At 49.7% G+C, this 17,279-nt stretch overlaps 1 protein-coding gene across 1 annotated transcript in view; it reads right to left on the bottom strand.

Annotated features, from left to right (window-relative positions):
* LOC144129714 (apical endosomal glycoprotein-like) overlaps positions 1-17,279 on the bottom strand; it is a 210,625-nt gene that overhangs the window by 38,719 nt on the left and 154,627 nt on the right. The window lies entirely within an intron of this gene.

Genomic DNA, 17,279 nt, shown 5'->3' with positions numbered 1-17,279 from the left:
CGTACACTATGAACCTGTAAAAAACGCCTTAATCATTCGTCTGATTGAGAACTGAACCGGCATAATTTAATTAACATTTAAACTAATATACAAACAGAAGTTATGAAAAAAAATTAGAGGGGCACTTCAAAGCTACAAAGCGTTACCTTTATGGCTACCTTCAGCTTTTCCTATTCATGCACAGCCGCTGTCCGTGGTTCATATTCACTCCTTTATCACAATTACCACAGCAGTTTCCACATCCTTAATTTACTTTACGCACATAATGTTCCTTCTATATATACGCACACATTTTCAGTACTCACTACACAACGCACAATCAAATGACCGCATTGAAGTATGACACCGGGGTGCAGGATCCAAACCTAAAATATTTTATACTTGTGCACCATTTTTGAGGAAGTGGCGTACATCAAATCGCGGAGATTTTTCGGTGGCCGCTGTATGCCGGCGCCACTATGTCACGTCAAGCAAAGACTATATAAGGTGTAATACTCGACTCAACCACGGAAGGTGGGTTGCTCGACAAAATGCCGAAGCCACCTTTTGCGCCGTACGGTAGCCTTAAACCTCTAGCTTTAAAATGTATAGAGAGTCTGTTTGCTCAAGAGTCCCTGAAATGATGTTGATGGTCACATTCTAGTGCAACAGCTCTGCAGAGGAAAACTCGACGAAAACTTGAAGAACACGTCGTGGGTCCTACCTTTAAGATAATTTGAAATAATTGCTGCTCGCAGTAAGTAGCAGCTGATCACGGCGACACCTCACCGCGAGCTTTAGACGCCCGCAAGACGTCAGTGGGCAATCTAGATGAGGTTTCTCATTGTGCGTGTTTATGTGGCACCGGAGGAATGGGGCTAGGTGGGACGCGGACGGGTGCAGTCATAATAATAATATTAATAATAATAATGATAATGATAATAATAATAATAATAATAATAATAATAATAATAATAATAATAATAATAATAATAATAATAATAATAATAATAATAATAATAATAATAATAATAATAATTGGTTTTTGGAGAAAGGAAATGGCGCAGTATCTGTGTCATATATCGTTGGACACCTGAACCGCGCCGTAAGGGCAGAGATAAAGGAGGGAGTGAAAGAAGAAAGGATGAGAGAGGTGCCGTAGTTTATTTTATTTTATTTTAGTTTGTTTTATTTTTTTCTGGCATGTAATATTCGAGGGGGGCAAGGAGCCGCATTATTTTAATTTTCAATATCTTCAGTGTTAATGAAGCCGGTTTTAAAATTTTTGCGGTTCGGTGACGAATGATGAAATTCCCATCGCTCGTGCGCTTTTCCTATCGTCGGTAAATATCGCCTCCCGTTTCATGGTCCCTTTAAATGCGTTAAACTTTTATCAGAAAACAAACCTCGCAACAACAACGCCGGCTCACTGAATTAAAATAGCAGCCAAACTACGTTTTCAGTCATTACATTTTCATTCTCTAACTAAAAGAAATTTTCGTTAATGCATGTCCAGATGGGCATGTACAGTCTTTGTCAAAAATATACATTCCAAAGGGTTTGCTTCAAAGCCGTGTAGCGGGGCTCTTAAGCACATCTGACCGTTCCATGCTTGGCAGCGTTGAGGACTTAAGTTGTTACTGCCTTCGCGAGATTAGGGCTCCAGGCCGTGCATTCTTGGTCGTATATCTACATTCGCAGTGTGTTTTTTTTTTTGTTTCACCTATTGTGAGCAAAACCATTCCAATGGCCGGGTCACTTTTTGTGGAGGCTTAAGGTGGGTGGAGCTTCTGTATAGTGCCGGCGGGTAAGAAGCGGCGGTCGGTAGGTGGGTAGCCTCCTCCATTGGTCGGCGAAGTGGGGGACGTGGCTGGAGGCTAGGAATTTTGGAAGCAGCTAGCTTTGCATTTGAATTGGATTTCACCGTCCCTTTTTGGTTCCGCTGGGGCGTAGGCTTCTCGTGAGTCGGGGCATCTGGAAGGGTGACAGTAGATGGATTGCTGGTGGATGCGTTTCTGGAGGGTTTTGTGTTCATAGGTTGAAGGTAAAGATGCACTATTTTCGGTGGAAGACAATTCCCATTGCTGTTCCAAAGCTATGTCCTAGGGTTTTGTGTAGCCACGTCCCCTCATGATTTGTTAAGTCTTAAACATTGAGTATATTCCCAGCATGAAACGAAAATTTCGAAAGTTACGTGAGAGCTGCTAAATTTACTGTAAATATAGAAAAAATTGAAATATCTCCACGAACAGATAACATATATAGCCCAGGAGGAAATTATATGACACCTTTTCCTACCGTGTTCTCATCAAGGCGCAAAAACTTGCTTTGTATTTAAATGACTCCAAATTAATTTAGGCACAATATCAGATACCTAAAGAAAAAGTCAATGGTGATGTATCGAGCATTTCGTGAGGAAACAAAAAGAATAAGGTATATTCTTTCTGAAATCAAAACATGTAAATTGGCCAGAGCAGGTCATAAAACACGAGAATAAATTACCGTTACCAGTTTTTTTTAGATTCGTACTGAACTCAGAGGAATCGAAAAGGTGATGAGCACACGACTGGGCAGATAAGATAAGAAAGTTCCGGCTGATAGGCCGGTTGGAGCTGGAGCGGGAGAGGGCTAATTGCAGATGAATGCGGGAGGTGTTCTTCCTGTACCAGGCGTGTCTGGATGATGACGATGGTTTAAAATCTTAAGAAAGCCATCCTTAGTAGATAAATTTTTCAAGGTATTCTCACGGGAAACTATTTAAACTACATCTCAAATAATGGAAGTGAACGTGGAGAACGTGGGAACCATTTTGAAGCCACACTACGTATCAGCTCGAGATCATCCTAACCAAAAAGCTCGTGAATAATAATGCAAGACAGCAGGTTTCATCAACTCTTTCATTTTCGAAACTGTCCATCTCGAATCGTCTACCTTTCGTCTAATGGTACATTATATTCTCTTTCTGTCGTGTAACGTTGTTTAAGAGATTCAGAAAGCCGGACGCTAATCTAGGTGCAAAATATATGGTCCCAGATGTAAAAATGTACGGTTTTCTTGAAATTTGCACAGTATTTTTCTGCATTTTACTGTAGCCCCCTCTCGCCTCTCCCGAGGCCGGGAATCTGGCGTTAGTTGGAGGCAGCGCTATGGCCACCCTCACCCAGAAACATCCCTCACCAACCACCTCTACACGGCGCCCCGTAGCTGACGGGCTGCCCGCACACCCACTGCCGCACTCAGTTCACCTTTTCACCGCACCCGCCCTCACCCTCCAGGAGCGCCATCCAACCCCAAACGGTTCAACAGTGCCTTCCAAAAGTGGCATCCACCAACAGTTCACCTACCTCTACCCTCTACATTGCCTCTACCCGTTAAGCCCGAGCAGCAGCGGAGCGTAAGAGCGACGGTCAAGTAAAAAAAAGAAGCAGCGGAAAATCCAGCTGCCCACCACAAGTACCACCCACGGGCCACCTCGCCACCCATCTCCTTCTCTACGAACTGCCCAACCACCAGCCGCCAACATCAGAAATGAACTCACAATTTAGCGACATTGGGAACAACGCCACTGCACAAACCAAGATAAGACAGAACTGTACGGCGCTAGTGCAGGATAGAGATGCAACAAACTCCCGAAAGCAAAATACACAAAGTGAAGACTGCATTTACTGATGGGTCACGGCAACCAACGCAGGCAGAAGTAAGGCCGCAGCAGGAAAAGATAGCCAGCCGGAGGCGGCAGCTTCAGACCGAAGCTCACGCTCTAGCCACCAGCGGTGACGACAAAGCGCGGTAGTGCTGAGTCGCCCTGAGCTTGTTCTTACAATGGCCCGAGCGGCAGTAGTCATCCTGTAGCCATCCTTGCGAATTGCGGCGAAGAGACGACCAGACGTTTATAGTACGGTTTGAGGCGGTTAACGTGGACAGTCTCACGGCCGCGGCGGCGGTGGTCCGAGGAAGGCGTAACTGGCTCAATGAGGCAGTTGACGGGAGACACGCGTTAAACGACTCGGTAAGGACCATGGCACTTGATCGAAAATTTGCTGTCGGCAGGAACCCAAAGCCAAACGAGGGAGTCTGCCGAGAACATCGGAGTAGGCTTGGCATAGTCGTGGAGGTCTTTGCGGTAGCCTTGGCTGGCGGGAGTAAAGGTGCAGGCCAGCTGACGGCACTCCTAATGTATTTGGCCGATGTCTAAGATAGCTGTGTACTGTGAAGGATCAAGACGGTACGGTAAAATCGTATCAAGTGTAGAGGATGGTCACGGCCGATTAAGAGGAAGAAGGAAGAGAAAACTCTGGTCGCTTGATGGGCCGTATTATACACAAATTGACAAAAGGAAGCACCTGATCTCAGTTCGAACAGTCTTACGCAACGTACATTGCGAGCATGTCACCCAGAGTATGGTGGAATCACTCTTTGAGGCAACTTGTTTTCGGGTGGTAAACTATAGTCGCACGGTGGGGGGGGGGGGAACGGATGCGCATGCTGAGAGGAGCTCTTGAACTACCTCGAATAAAAAGACATGGCCCCTGCCGCTCAGGAGCCCCCGAGGGGCGCCGTGACGGAGAACGAAATGGTGGAGAATAAAGAAAGCGACTTCATGGGTCGTCGCCTCGGAAATGCGGCTGTCTCCAAATAACGGGTTAGGTGAGCGACGATTACCCATCAGTTGTCGGCGGAAATTCAGGGAAACGGGCCCCGAAGTTCGATGCCGATGGTGTCGAAGGGGTTAGCAGGGCATGGTAAACCCTGCAGCAGGCCGGCCGAGCGACAAGATGACACCTTCCGTTGCTGACAGGCGGTGCACGAGCGAAGGTAGCGACGGAGAAAATCATGGATACCACGCCAGTAATAGAGATGACGAAGCCGATGATAGGGGTTCAGGACGCCAGGTTCAGTGCTTTGCGGGCCAGCGCGGTGACGGGTCCAAACTCCTGAGCGGACATGGCGTGGGATGGCAAGCAGCTAGATTCTGCCGTCAGAGGTATAGTTGCGGCGGTAAAGAAGACCATCCCGGATGGAGAAGTACGAAGCTTGGAGTTGAGGGCCCGGAGATAAGGAGCCATGTTAGGGGCACAGAGGATTTTGAGCAGAGAAGGAATCCAAGGATCCCGTCGCTGCTCGGAAGGCATAACCGAGATGATGAGGGCGGTCAGTGCAAACAGTAAGTGCAGGCGACGGCACCGGCGACCGAGAGATAGCGCCTGCGTCAGAATGCTTGCGGTCTGAGCGGTACACGACACGGATGTCATATTCTTGAAGCCGGAGGGCCCAACGGCCGAGACGTCCCCAGGGATCCTGCAGAGAAGCGATCCAGCTGGAGTTCCGTGCGAGCATCGGGATCATAATGACGAAGCATGGGCGGGGGAGTCAAAATGTGGCGGAGCGTCGCGAAGGCGCCGTCGCAGGCTGGTGTCCAAGAGGAGAGGTTAGAGGAGTCATTCAAGAGCGGTGTAAGGGGGCTGTCATTGTAGCGAAATTCCGGACAAAGCGTCGAAAAAGAATCAGAGGCCCACGAACCTGCGTAGTTCTTTGACAGAAGGCGGTTTCGGGAAGTCAGCAACGGCTCGCAGCTTGTCAGCATCCGGTAGAACGCCATCTTCACGCACAACGTGGCCGAGGATACTAAGCATGCGGGCGCCGAAGTGCTATTTTTTCGGTTTAAGTTATACGGTGCGTGTAAAGCAGGTCAAGACCTGGCGGATACGACTGAGATGAGTGGGAAAATCAGGGTAGAAGACGACGACGTCGTCCAGATAACAGAGACAGAAATTCTATTTGAGGCCACGCAGCACGTTGTCTATTGTACTTTCCAGCGTCAGGCGTTGCAGAGGCCAAATGGCATAACGTTTCATTCGCAGATTCCGTCCGAGGTGACGTATGTGGTCTTCGCGCGATGAGCCGCGGCTATGGGAACTTGCCAATACCCGCAGCGCAAATCATGAGAGAAAATTAATTCTGAGCCTTGAAAACAATGCATCCTCGAAGCGCGGGAGCGGACACACATCCCGACGCGTAATTTTGTTGAGGCGGCGACAGAACACGCAGAAGAGAATGGGACCCATCCTTTTCTTCACAAGGACTACAGGGGACGACCAGGGACTGCTGGACTCGTGAACAACACCACGGGGGACCATGCCGTAGACTTGTTCGGCGATCACACGGCGCTCTGTAAGTGAAACGCTGCACGGGTGGTGGTGGAGAGGTGGGTGAGGGCCGGTGTCGTGGTAAGACACGGTTGTTGTCCGACTCAAGGAAGTTGACGGCGCGTCGAACGAGGGGCGGAAATGGTGCAGCAGGCCCAGAAGCTTCTCGCTGTGGCGCGGCTCGAGGGCGCTGTCAGCAAAACAATTGAAGATATCACGCTGATATTGGCCGGAAGCCACAAGGGTAGGAGTCAAAGCATCAACATGGCAAGTAGGCGAATGTGCGACCGCGTCATCAAGGTCGAAGGGTAGGTCCACCGGCTCAATACGGCCAGCGCATTCCCCACGAAGCAATGCGATGGGAGACAAGAGGGTGTTGGCCACCAGAAGTGTGCTGGTACCATTGCGCAGGTCAAGCAAGGCGAAGGGCAGCGATACGTGGTGGCGGCAGAAAACAACGCTGGAAGGCAAAAGACAAAACTGTAGCGTCATCGGCAGAAGTGCCAGAGAGGCGAACGAGAACAGTGCTGACTGGTGGGATAGTGTTGTCCTTAGCGACGAGGAGTTTTGTAGCAGCACGATGCACGGTAGCTTATGGCATAACACACGTCACGGAAAGTTCGACCTGATGATGGGCGCAGTCAATCAGGGCATGACGCTGGGACAGGAAATCCCAGCCGAGAATGACGTCATGAGAACAAGTGGCAAAGACTATGAATTGAATGAAATACATAGCGTTGACAGTTATAACTCCGGCGGCGCAGAGAGCTGTCGGCTGGAGGTGCTCTGCGTTTGCGGTAATAAGCGACAGGCGGAAAATAGGAGTCGTTATCTTGCGAAGCAAGGGACAGAGTTTTCTACTAATAACAGATGCAGCGGCACACGTGCCTTCGAGGGCAAGCGCCGAAAACCTTAAACTGTAACGGCAACAAAGTTCATGAGAGAAAAAAGACTTCGACGTTTAGAGAAGTACGCAGTTCGTGCCTACGGAACTGCGACGTGTAGTTTCCCGGCTCGGCTGAGAGGAGTCGGCGGCGCGTTGATGCAATGGAGCGGCGGCGAGGGGAAGGCGAGCGACAAGAAAAGAAGGCCTGATGAGCATAAGGCTCTGGCGGCGGCCCCGGCGGAACGCGAACCTGAGGTACGGAGTAGGACATCGCAGGTGGTGCAAGGACGGACAGCGGCATGCGTCTCATATATATTAAGGAGCCTATATTAAATTTTAAAGGAAAAAGGTGTGAAGACGACGCGAATTAACCGAAGAATAAAGAAGAGGAAGAAGAAGTATTCGTTGAGATGGAGAGAGATGATTGGTGGAGAAGAGAAGACGACGACAAGGCTTACGTGGACTAACACCGAGGCTATAAAAGGGCGAGTGAGAGCGAGGCACAGGGGGGAACAGCAGAGAAGCGGAGGCTCCGGCAGTTCAGGGACACATCGGGTGGAAGAGAGCGACGCCGGCTACTGCTCCGGTGAGCTCGCGTTCTACGACATCGCATCGTGGACTACCTGCCGTGCCTGAGCCCGTTCCGGGGAGTCAACAGAGGACGTTACCACCTGCTACGGCCAGGGGTGTTTCCAGGGCTGTTGCCACCCATCCGGGTGGTGCCCCAACGCCAACAACACCGGAATCACCTCCACGGGCGCTTGGACTTGGAGCTTGCACGACACAGCCAGCGACGCAGCCAGCGACGCCAGCCCAAGCGCATCGAACGCCGCCAGTGACGCCAGCCCAAGCACGTCAAACGCAGCCAGCAACGCCAGCCCAAGCACGCCGAACGCCGCCTCGACGTCGGCTACGGGATCCATACAACGCCGCAGCCGCACCGAACCAACCGTGAGCACGAACGCTAGTGTGTGTGCCACGTAGGGTGTATTAAATGTGCGTTTGTGTGGGTACACCCGTCGCCTAGTCCATTCTTTCGGTCCGAGTGTTCTCTGGAGAGATCCGTGACAAAGATAAGTGGCAAGCCTGTGCCAGGATACATTTCCTTTTTCTTTTTTGCTTTGTATCGGATCTTTCCGATCTCTCGACGGCAGAAAGTATGGATTTGGCAAGAACGTTAGAACTGGCGCTCAAGCTTGAGTTAAGCAAGGAAGAGGCGATGCGTCGCTGCGACCAGCAGAAAGAGGAGGCAGATAGGCAGAGAGAGGAAAGTGCGCAATCACGCACAGACGCTCGCGAAGGAGATGAGAGAGCTCGCGAAGCAGATAAAAGAGCTCGCGAAGCAGAAGAGCGAGAAGCTAGAAGAGCTCGCGTGGCAGAACAGGAGAAAAGAAGGATAGAACGAGAGAAGGAGTTTATTTTGTGGAAACAGGCGCATGTCGCGGGAGGATATGAGGAGATCACGGACAATGATTAGCGTTCCTTAGCGGGTACAAAATATCCTAGACCGGCCAGAGTTTGGCCAAGAAAGCTGATGGCTCCTTTCGATGACAAAAGAGATGACCTGGATGCATATCTGCAACGATTCGAGCGGATAGCTTTGGGGCAAGGCTGGGAGCGCAGTGAATGGGCCACGGCATTGAGCATGTGCTTAGTCGGAGAGGCGATGAATGTGTTTAGAAGCATGCCTGCTGCTGATTTCATGGCCTACGAGAAAGTCAAAAAGGCACTCCTCCAAAGATTCAGGCTTACGGCAGAGGGTTTTCGTGAGAGATTTCGCACCGCAAAACCTGAGGATTCGGAAACCGCTGAGCAATTTTCCTGCAGGCTATCCAACTATTTTGATAGGTGGCTTGATATGTCAAACACAGAAAAGAGTTTTGAAGGTGTGCGTGACAAGCTGGTCAAAGAGAAATTTTTAGCGTGTTGCAGATCAAAGCTGGCGCTATTCCTGAAAGAAAGGAAGTTGTGTTCGTTGGAAGAGTTCGCCGACACTGCAGACCAATTCCTCAAGGTTCAAGGGTTAAGAAATCTGAGTAAGGCAAAGGAGGAAACCCAAAAGACCCTAGAGACAGATGCGGCAAAACTAACAGCATATGGCGGTGCATCTAAGGCGCCAGTAAGGTGTTTTCTCTGCAGCAAGATGGGACACCGTGCAGCTGACTGTAGGACTAGTAGTGCTGCCCAAAAAAACACAGGTCTTGTGTCAAGGTTGTAAGAGAAGGGGTCATACTCTGGATGAGTGCCGATACAGAACGCAGGACTAAGTTGCAAGCGTTGTCGACTGTAGGGTAGAATTTGTCACGCCACCTGAAGTTGCACGCCTGAAAAGAGAGCAAACGCCGCTGGAAAATGAGGCAGTGAGGGGAACACCCAAGTCGAAAGCAGCAATGCCAGTGGTGGTTGGGCAAATAGGGGACCGTCCTATATTGGTGCTTAGAGACAGCGGAGCCAACAGTCTTGGTTCGTAGAAGCCAGGTGAAAAATGAGGATCTTACAGGGGAAGCGTCGGCCGTCACTCTTGTAGATAGAACACTAAGGCACCTTCCTGAAGCAAGGTTTCTAGTGTCCACGCCATATTATACTGGTCAGGTAGTGGCTAAATGCGTATAAAAGCCCATCTATAATCTCATCCTGGGAAACATTACGGGTGCAAGAAGTGTCGAAGACCCAGATCCCGAGTGGAGGATGCTCGACGTTGAAGAACATTCAAAGGAGGAAAGGCCCGCGACAGCTTAGACGGGTGCAGTCAGCTTCTCGTCAGCAGTGGAAACAAGAGCTCAAGCGATAGCCCGAGCAACGAAGCATCCGCTCTCTACTCCTGTTAGGATGTGCCTGAGCGTAACACCGGGCGAAATTATAATTAGGCAAAAAGAAGACCCGAGCTTTAAGGCTTGCTTCGAAAGACTCGGGGAAAGGGTGAAAAGAAAGAAGAGTCGGACGTCATTCGAGTATCAATTGGTAAATGGTCTTTTGCACAGGGAATGCATATTTATTTCAGGAAGGCGGGTCCAACAGCTGGTGTTACCAAGAGATATGCGAGAGACTGTGCTACGCTTAGGACATGACGCCATTATGGCCGGACACCAGGGTGTTCAAAAAACGGTGTCTAGGATCACCGAGGAGTTCTTTTGGCCGGGTGTTCAGAGTGACGTTAAGCGCTTTGTTCGCTCATGTGACGTGTGCCAGCGCACAGTTCCGAAAGGAAGAGTTGGTCCCGTACCTCTGGGCAAGATGCCAGCCATCGACCTACCGTTTCAGCGAGGGGCGATTGACATTGTGGGGTCAATCTCTCCAGTATCCGCCAAAGGCAATAGATATGTGTTTACTCCGGTTGACGTGGCCACTCGTTATCCTGACGCTATTCCACTGAGAACTATTGACAGTATCCAAGTGGCAGAGGGTCACGTGGAAATGTTTTCGCGTTATGGGTTCCCGAGAGAAATTTTGAGTGACCGGGGCTTGAACTTCACTAATGAAGGAGGTTAACCGCCTTTTGTCAGTAAGGCGGTTACTGACGACGCCTTACCATCCCTTGTGTAATGGGCTTGTAGAGCGGTTCAACGGCACCCTCAAAAATATGATCAAAAAAATGTGCCAGGAGAGACCGACTGATTGGGATAGATATCTCCCAGCTCTTTTGTTCGCTTACCATGAAGTACCCCAAACAAGTCTTGGTTTCTCGCCCTTCGAGATGTTGTATAGAAGAACCGTTAGAAGTCCACTTGCATTACTCAAGGAGCTGTGGACTAATAAAGAGATTGCATCAGATCTCAAGACAACATACACGTACGCTCTTGAGTTGCGGGACAGGTTGAAGGAAACATGCAGGCTTGCACATCAAGGCCTGGGAAAGCCGCGTGAACGCCATAAGAGATATTATGAACAGAAAGCCATTCATTGGAATCTGGATCCGGGCGACAGGGTTCTCGTCCTGCTACCCGCAGATCATAATAAGTTAATGATGCAATGAAAGGGCGCGTACCTTGTGACGCGGAAGAAAAAGGACATGAATTATGAGGTATTGATAGATGGCACTAAGATGTTTTTCCATGTAAATATGTTGAAGAAATATGAAGAAAGATTCCCCGTACGGCGGTATGCCCCCAGGGCAGCATGTTCGGTAGTGGCCCAGAAGACAGGCGATGTTGCCGAGGTGCCCACGTTCAGTGGGAAGAAAAATACAGGAGAGGATGAAGTACTAATGAAACCCCATTTGAATGAAGACAGACGATCACAGCTCAACTCCAAATCAAGGGGGAGACGTTTTCGGATGCGCCAGGTAAAACGGTAGTCATATGTTACAAATTTTACTTGTTTGCAGATAAACAAAAATGAACAGCTGTAGGTATAACTGGGATGTTGTTGTCTAGGTATATATGGTTGTTGTTGTTGTGTTAATGTATCTCTAGGATTTATCTTGTTGTTGCTGCTGTTGTTGGTGTTATGTGATTATAGAATGGAGTGTGTTGTGGACACGAACATGTTTATTAAGGACTCTGTGCGGACATCTGCAGTGGTGTGTTAGTGTTCTGGAAACGCAATTTGGTGTGTTGTGTTAGTGGTGTGCGTTTGGTGTGTGCTGGACCTCTGCGGTGTGTTGTGTGCTATGTCCAGAATCGCCACAGAAGATAGTCGGTTGGCTGGAAGGCTTGAAGATGAGTATGACGGGAGCAGTTTTTCATGGAAAAACTCTTGAGAGAGGGATCCTTGTCACATATATTAAGGAGCCTAAATTAAATTTTAAAAGAAAAAGGTGTGAAGAAGACGACACTAATTTTACCGAAGAATAAAGAAGAGGAAGAAGAAGCATTCGTTGAGGTGGAGAGAGATGATTTGTGGAGAAGATAAGAAGACGACAAGGCTTACGTGGACTGACACCGAGGCTATAAAAGGGCGAGTGAGAGCGAGGCACAGGGGGGAACAGCAGAGGAGCGGAGGCTCCGGCAGGTCAGGGACACATCGGCTGGAAGAGAGCGACGCCGGCTACTGCTCCGGTGAGCTCGCGTTCTACGACATCGCATCGTGGACTACCTGCCGTGCCTGAGCCCGTTCCGGGGAGTCAACAGAGGACGTTACCACCTGCTACGGCCAGGGATGTCTCCAGCGCTGTTGCCACCCATCCGGGTGGTGCTCCAACGCCAACAACATCAGCATTATCTCGACGGGCTCTTGGACCTGGAGCTTCTACGACACAGCCAGCGACGCCATCCCAAGCGCATCGAACGCCGCCAGCGACGCCAGCCCAAGCACGCCGAACGCCGCCAGCAACGCCAGCCCAAGCACGCCGAACGCCGCCTCGACGTCGGCTACGGGATCCATACAACGCCGAAGCCGCACCGAACCAACCGTGAGCACGAACGCCGACCACGAATAGTAGAACGCTAGTAGTAGACGCTGGTAGTAGTGTGCCCGGGTCGTGTGTATTTATAGTCTTTGTGTTTTGTGTTAGTTTTGTTAGTTTTGTGTTCTAGTGTGTGTGCCACGTACGCTGTACTAAATGTGCGTTTGTGTGGGTACACCCGTCGCCTAGTCCATTCTTTCGGTCCGAGTGTTCTCTGGAGAGATCCGTGACAATGCGTCGTCGGTAATGGTGTGCGACGTGTCTAGGTATGCCGCAAGCAAAGCATATCACAACGTTGCCCGATGTGCGCCATGGATCTGGAGGCGACGGTGCAGGTGTAGCAAAAGTGCGTGGCGAGCGTACCAGGAGCGAAGGATACGCATATGCCAAGAATGCGGCTGCGCAAGTCACGGCTTCCGCATAAGTACGGGGCGCCGCCAGTGTAGGGCGCAGTGCGAAGGTGTCGGGGTAACTCAGCGGCGCAGCAGCGAGGTCAGGTGAAGTGAGGGTGGCCTCAGCAAACGGCCGCGGGGGCAGCGACAAAAGCTGGAGGATGGCCAGAAGGTTAAGCTTCCGTGACCGGTCGCAGTATTTCGTCCACGATTTGGGCGCAAGTAACTATGGTGGCTGCGGTGGACAGGGCAGCAGAGACAGATGACGGGCGACCTCCTCGCACAAGCTGCTTGGTTTCTGCGGAGAGGCAAGAAGGCTCAGTGTCCGGGACTAGACCTGCGAGCGACGCGTAAGCCGGGTGGAGAACTGAAACACGGTGCTTGCTTAACTCGTCAACGCTCTGGCAGAGTTCGTAGATTGTCGCGATGGTAGTTGGACTCTTAGCGATGAGCATGCTGAAAGCGCCGTCATCGATGCCTTTATAGGCGTGCCGAACTTATCTTCCTCCGCCAAAGCCGGGTTGATGCACTTGCTTAAGTCCACAGCGTCCTCGATACAACTGTTGAAGCTTTCGCCTGCCAGCTGCGCTCGCGAGAGTAGACGCTGCTCAGCATAAAGGTTGCGAACGGCAGGACGGGCGAACACTTCAGCAAAGGTTGTCTTCAAAGCAGGCCAGGTGGTGATGTCCGACTCGTGGTTCCGATACCAGAGATTGGCAACGTCGGTTAGGTTGAATATGACGTTGTTGAGCTTGACAGCATCATCTCAATTGGTGTGACGGCTACCTGTTCGTAGGCTGACAACCAGTCGTCAACATCATGGTCGCAGCTGCCACTGAAGATAGAAGGGCCTCGTTGACGGAAGGCACCAAACAGGTGAAAGGTGGAAGCGAGGGGGGGGGGGGGGCTGCGGGCTCGTCGCCGCCATGGGAACGGACACCGTGCGCCTGCGGAGTTCCAAGGTGACGTCGGAGATGGGAATCATTGCACCTCCACCAAGTGAAGAGTCGATTTATTGATGGGACGGCGACCAACGCAGGTAGCAGTCAGGCCGCAGCAGGACAAGGTAGCCAGCCGGAGGCAGCAGCTTCAGGCCGAGGCTCGCGCTCTAGCCACCAGCGATAACGCCGAAGCGCGGCAGTGCTGAGTCGTCCTCACCTGTTTCTTACGAAATAAGAGAGCCCAGTCGCATAGTCGCTGTGCTATCCCAGAGTTGCCATATCAGACGCCTGATCATTCCGTGAAATTTTAGTCTTTTCACTTGTGCGAAATACAACTTTCGTAGTTGTTTTCTTTCAGTGTGTTTGTATTGCTACTGCCATCTTCTCAAAACCTGCCCGTCTGGTGGGGTGTGATGCCGGGGAGAGGAATGCAGAGACGACAGTCGGATACATGGTCAGAATGGTACCGGGCGGTCAGTCAGGGGAGTGCAGAGATTAGGAGGTGCGGTGAGGAAGAAAAGGCGTGGCGTGATAAAGGCAGTAGGTCCGAGAGTGCGCGGTCAATTTAGAAAGAAAAGGAAGGTACAGAAGTGTCGGAGAGGTAAAAGGACATGGTGGCTAAGTGGAGAGGAGAACAGTGACCCGCAAGTCTATGCGCTGGGTTCGACGTTGTTGCTTGAGGCATTTAGCTTTAGAAGCCATTTTGCACCCACCATCTGCCAGGTCAACCATCATGCGATGCGTGCTTAGACTCAACAACAGGCACGTGCATAGAAAAACTGCGGAATAGCTTTTGCAGCCTATGCACTGCGGGCGGAGAACTGTGCACACGACATAGCGCATTTTAACGCATATCTTGCCACATGAATTGCATTGATCGTCTTTGGGTCTTATTTGGTTTGGCATGTAATTTTCTGTTCAATGTATTGACACTATTGCCCGTTTAAAATCTCTAAACTACAGTTGTATTTTTCATAATTACCTGTAGTATGTGGGCATTTTTTACTGCATTTATTCTGTACTGTAATGGTAAAGTGCCGCTATAGGTTCGCAGTAAATAAATGAACAGTGCATTTGACATGTGAAAGAAATCGTAAGAGGGCAGTGATATGCAATCAGATTCAGAGCGTGCAAGAAGGGTTCTATGCATAGACCAGTTGTTATATAATGACACTTAACATTCCGTTGTTCACGGAGTTCAGAATATATGCTTTTTAGTAATGTTAGGTGGCGGCAAGCAGAAGAACGAGACGCGATGAGAGATCGTGACGATATTAATTAGCTGCAGACCTAGCGCGAGCACAGCACCCCGAGAGATCTGCGCAATTTATCGTCTTCCAGTCCTTCACTTGCCTTGAAGCTGCCGAGCGATCGTCCCGATCGTGAACTAGCAAGACCAGCGCGGACGATGAGCGATGAGGGCGGGCGTGACAAGATGGTTGCAGAGAAACCATCTTACAGACGATAATGATAGCCGGTAATGCGAAATTTGAGCGCAGCTCTTCACATATTTTATTTTTGCGATATGGTGCTAGCCACCTTCTGGGATCTTCCAGTGGCAGCCGCCTTCCGGTTGTTCATCCTTCCCGGTCTGACCGAGGCAAGCGGAGTTTCGCTCTGCTATGCGCAGTTCTTTGGTAGCGTGTTACGCCGACTACGCCGACGACTACGACGCGGAATGCTGGAACGGGCTGGTGAGAGCTGCACTCTAAATAAAAGTGCTGAGGTTTGCTTCCCGGCCAAGCAGATGCGCATATGAACTCAAACCCACGAAGACTGCTTGCCATCGTTTCCTAGTGGCCAGTGGCTGAGATTCATGGTAGCGCTAAACGACAGGCGATCATTAAGGCTTATGTATGGTTGGTGTGTTCTCAGTGAATACTGGTATAGTTGTCGACGAGAAATATAACATTAAACCGCATGGTAAAAGCTGAATTTGGCAGAGAATGACATCCGGGAGTGGTTACGCAGCGGTGATTTCACCATTGAATCGCTCTTGGATCCTACTAATAAATTTCAGTCCTCTACAGACTGCTGTCCTGAGATCACTGGTATCGGATGTGGTTTTTAAGATGGCTTTTTTTACATCCTCGAAAATACAAGGCGCAAAAGTAGACAGAAAGAAGGAAAAAGTAACACGGACAACGCGCTTACTGCAACTGTAGTTTATTGAACGAAGTCGCCTTTTATAGCAAGGTGCAAGGAAGAAGCAACCAAACAAAATACACGCATGACTGTGACGATAGCTGTACCTATATCAATTCGCACTCTCGGCCAAATACGCAAGCCCTTTTTTTGTGAAATTTACAGAGGGGGTGCTCACACATACCTCACCTTATTTTTTTTTATTAGAAAGGCTTCAACTGTTTCTCTGCTGTCACTTTCTTTATGCTTACCAACGACAAATGCATCGGAAAACTTAGGAGTACAATCTTTGCACCTCCTGCAGCGCGCAGCAAGGTGGCCTTTCATGGTTATTTTTGTACGTCGTTATGATGCTCAAGCCGGCCTTCGTTAAAACATCTTCTAATATCTCCGATGTATTCTTTTCTGCAAAACAAAGGAATACTGTACACAACCCCTACCTCACACGGGGAAAAGGGTTCACGGTGTTTTATGGGGCAGCGCTTAAGTGATGCCCTTTCAGAATTTACCTTCGCATGCAGTCTACCGAGCTTTACAGGCGCAGAGAACAGACCTTCCTTTCCTGCTTCCCATCCTTCCATCCTGCTTCCCATGCTTCCCATCCTGCTTGCAATTTTCTTCAGATTATGGCTAACACCATGCTTGTACGAAAGGACGACTGTCTTCTTATTGTTCCTGTCTCGTTGATCGGACTCCCTTTCCTAGCGCCTCTTCAACATACTACAAGTCACGGCGGACAACAATTGGCATCCAGCAGCTACAAGGCGCGAGACTTGACTTTCAAAGCTATGGGCTTGAAGATGATAGCATGACTTCTGAATGGCATTCTTAAAGCACAGGCTGATAATGCCCCTTTTCACTACTTTGGAATGAGCAGAATCATTGGGGAGGATGGAGTTTTCTGGCTCTGGGCTCATAGCACCGGCAGACATGATGCGCTGAGAAGCGAAGAGTGGTCTAGGAAGTGCATGCTATCATTTTCATGAAGCTTCAAATGCTAGAACTGGAGGTTGGAGGCTCTCTTTAAGCATAGAAACAGTAGCAGTAGAAGCAGAACAGTCATTGTACGCATCCAGAACGACCTAATAATCGTCAAAGTACCTAAATATTCTCGGGATTCCCAAACCTGCTAGGCTGATATATTGCTCAAGATTGGTGCAAGCACAAACCAATGCACGCACCTTGTTTTTGTAGATAGATGGAAGGCCAAAAAACTCCTCCTTCCCAGTGATTCTGCTGATTCCAAAGTAGTGAAGAGGGGCATCATAAGCCTGTACTTTAAGAATGTCATTCAGAAGTCATGCTATCATCTTCAAACCGATAGTTTTGAAAGTCAAGTCTTGCGCCTTGTAGCTGCTGGGTATCAATTGTTGTACGGCGTGGCTTGTAGTATGTTGAAGAAGAAGCGTCAGGAAAGGGAGTCCGATCAACGCGACAACAACAATA

Source organism: Amblyomma americanum, chromosome 4 (assembly GCF_052857255.1).
Source record: "Amblyomma americanum isolate KBUSLIRL-KWMA chromosome 4, ASM5285725v1, whole genome shotgun sequence".
Classification (NCBI taxonomy): domain Eukaryota; kingdom Metazoa; phylum Arthropoda; class Arachnida; order Ixodida; family Ixodidae; genus Amblyomma; species Amblyomma americanum.
The sequence above is the reverse complement of the archived record's forward strand: the minus strand, read 5'-3'. Positions and strand labels throughout refer to the sequence as shown.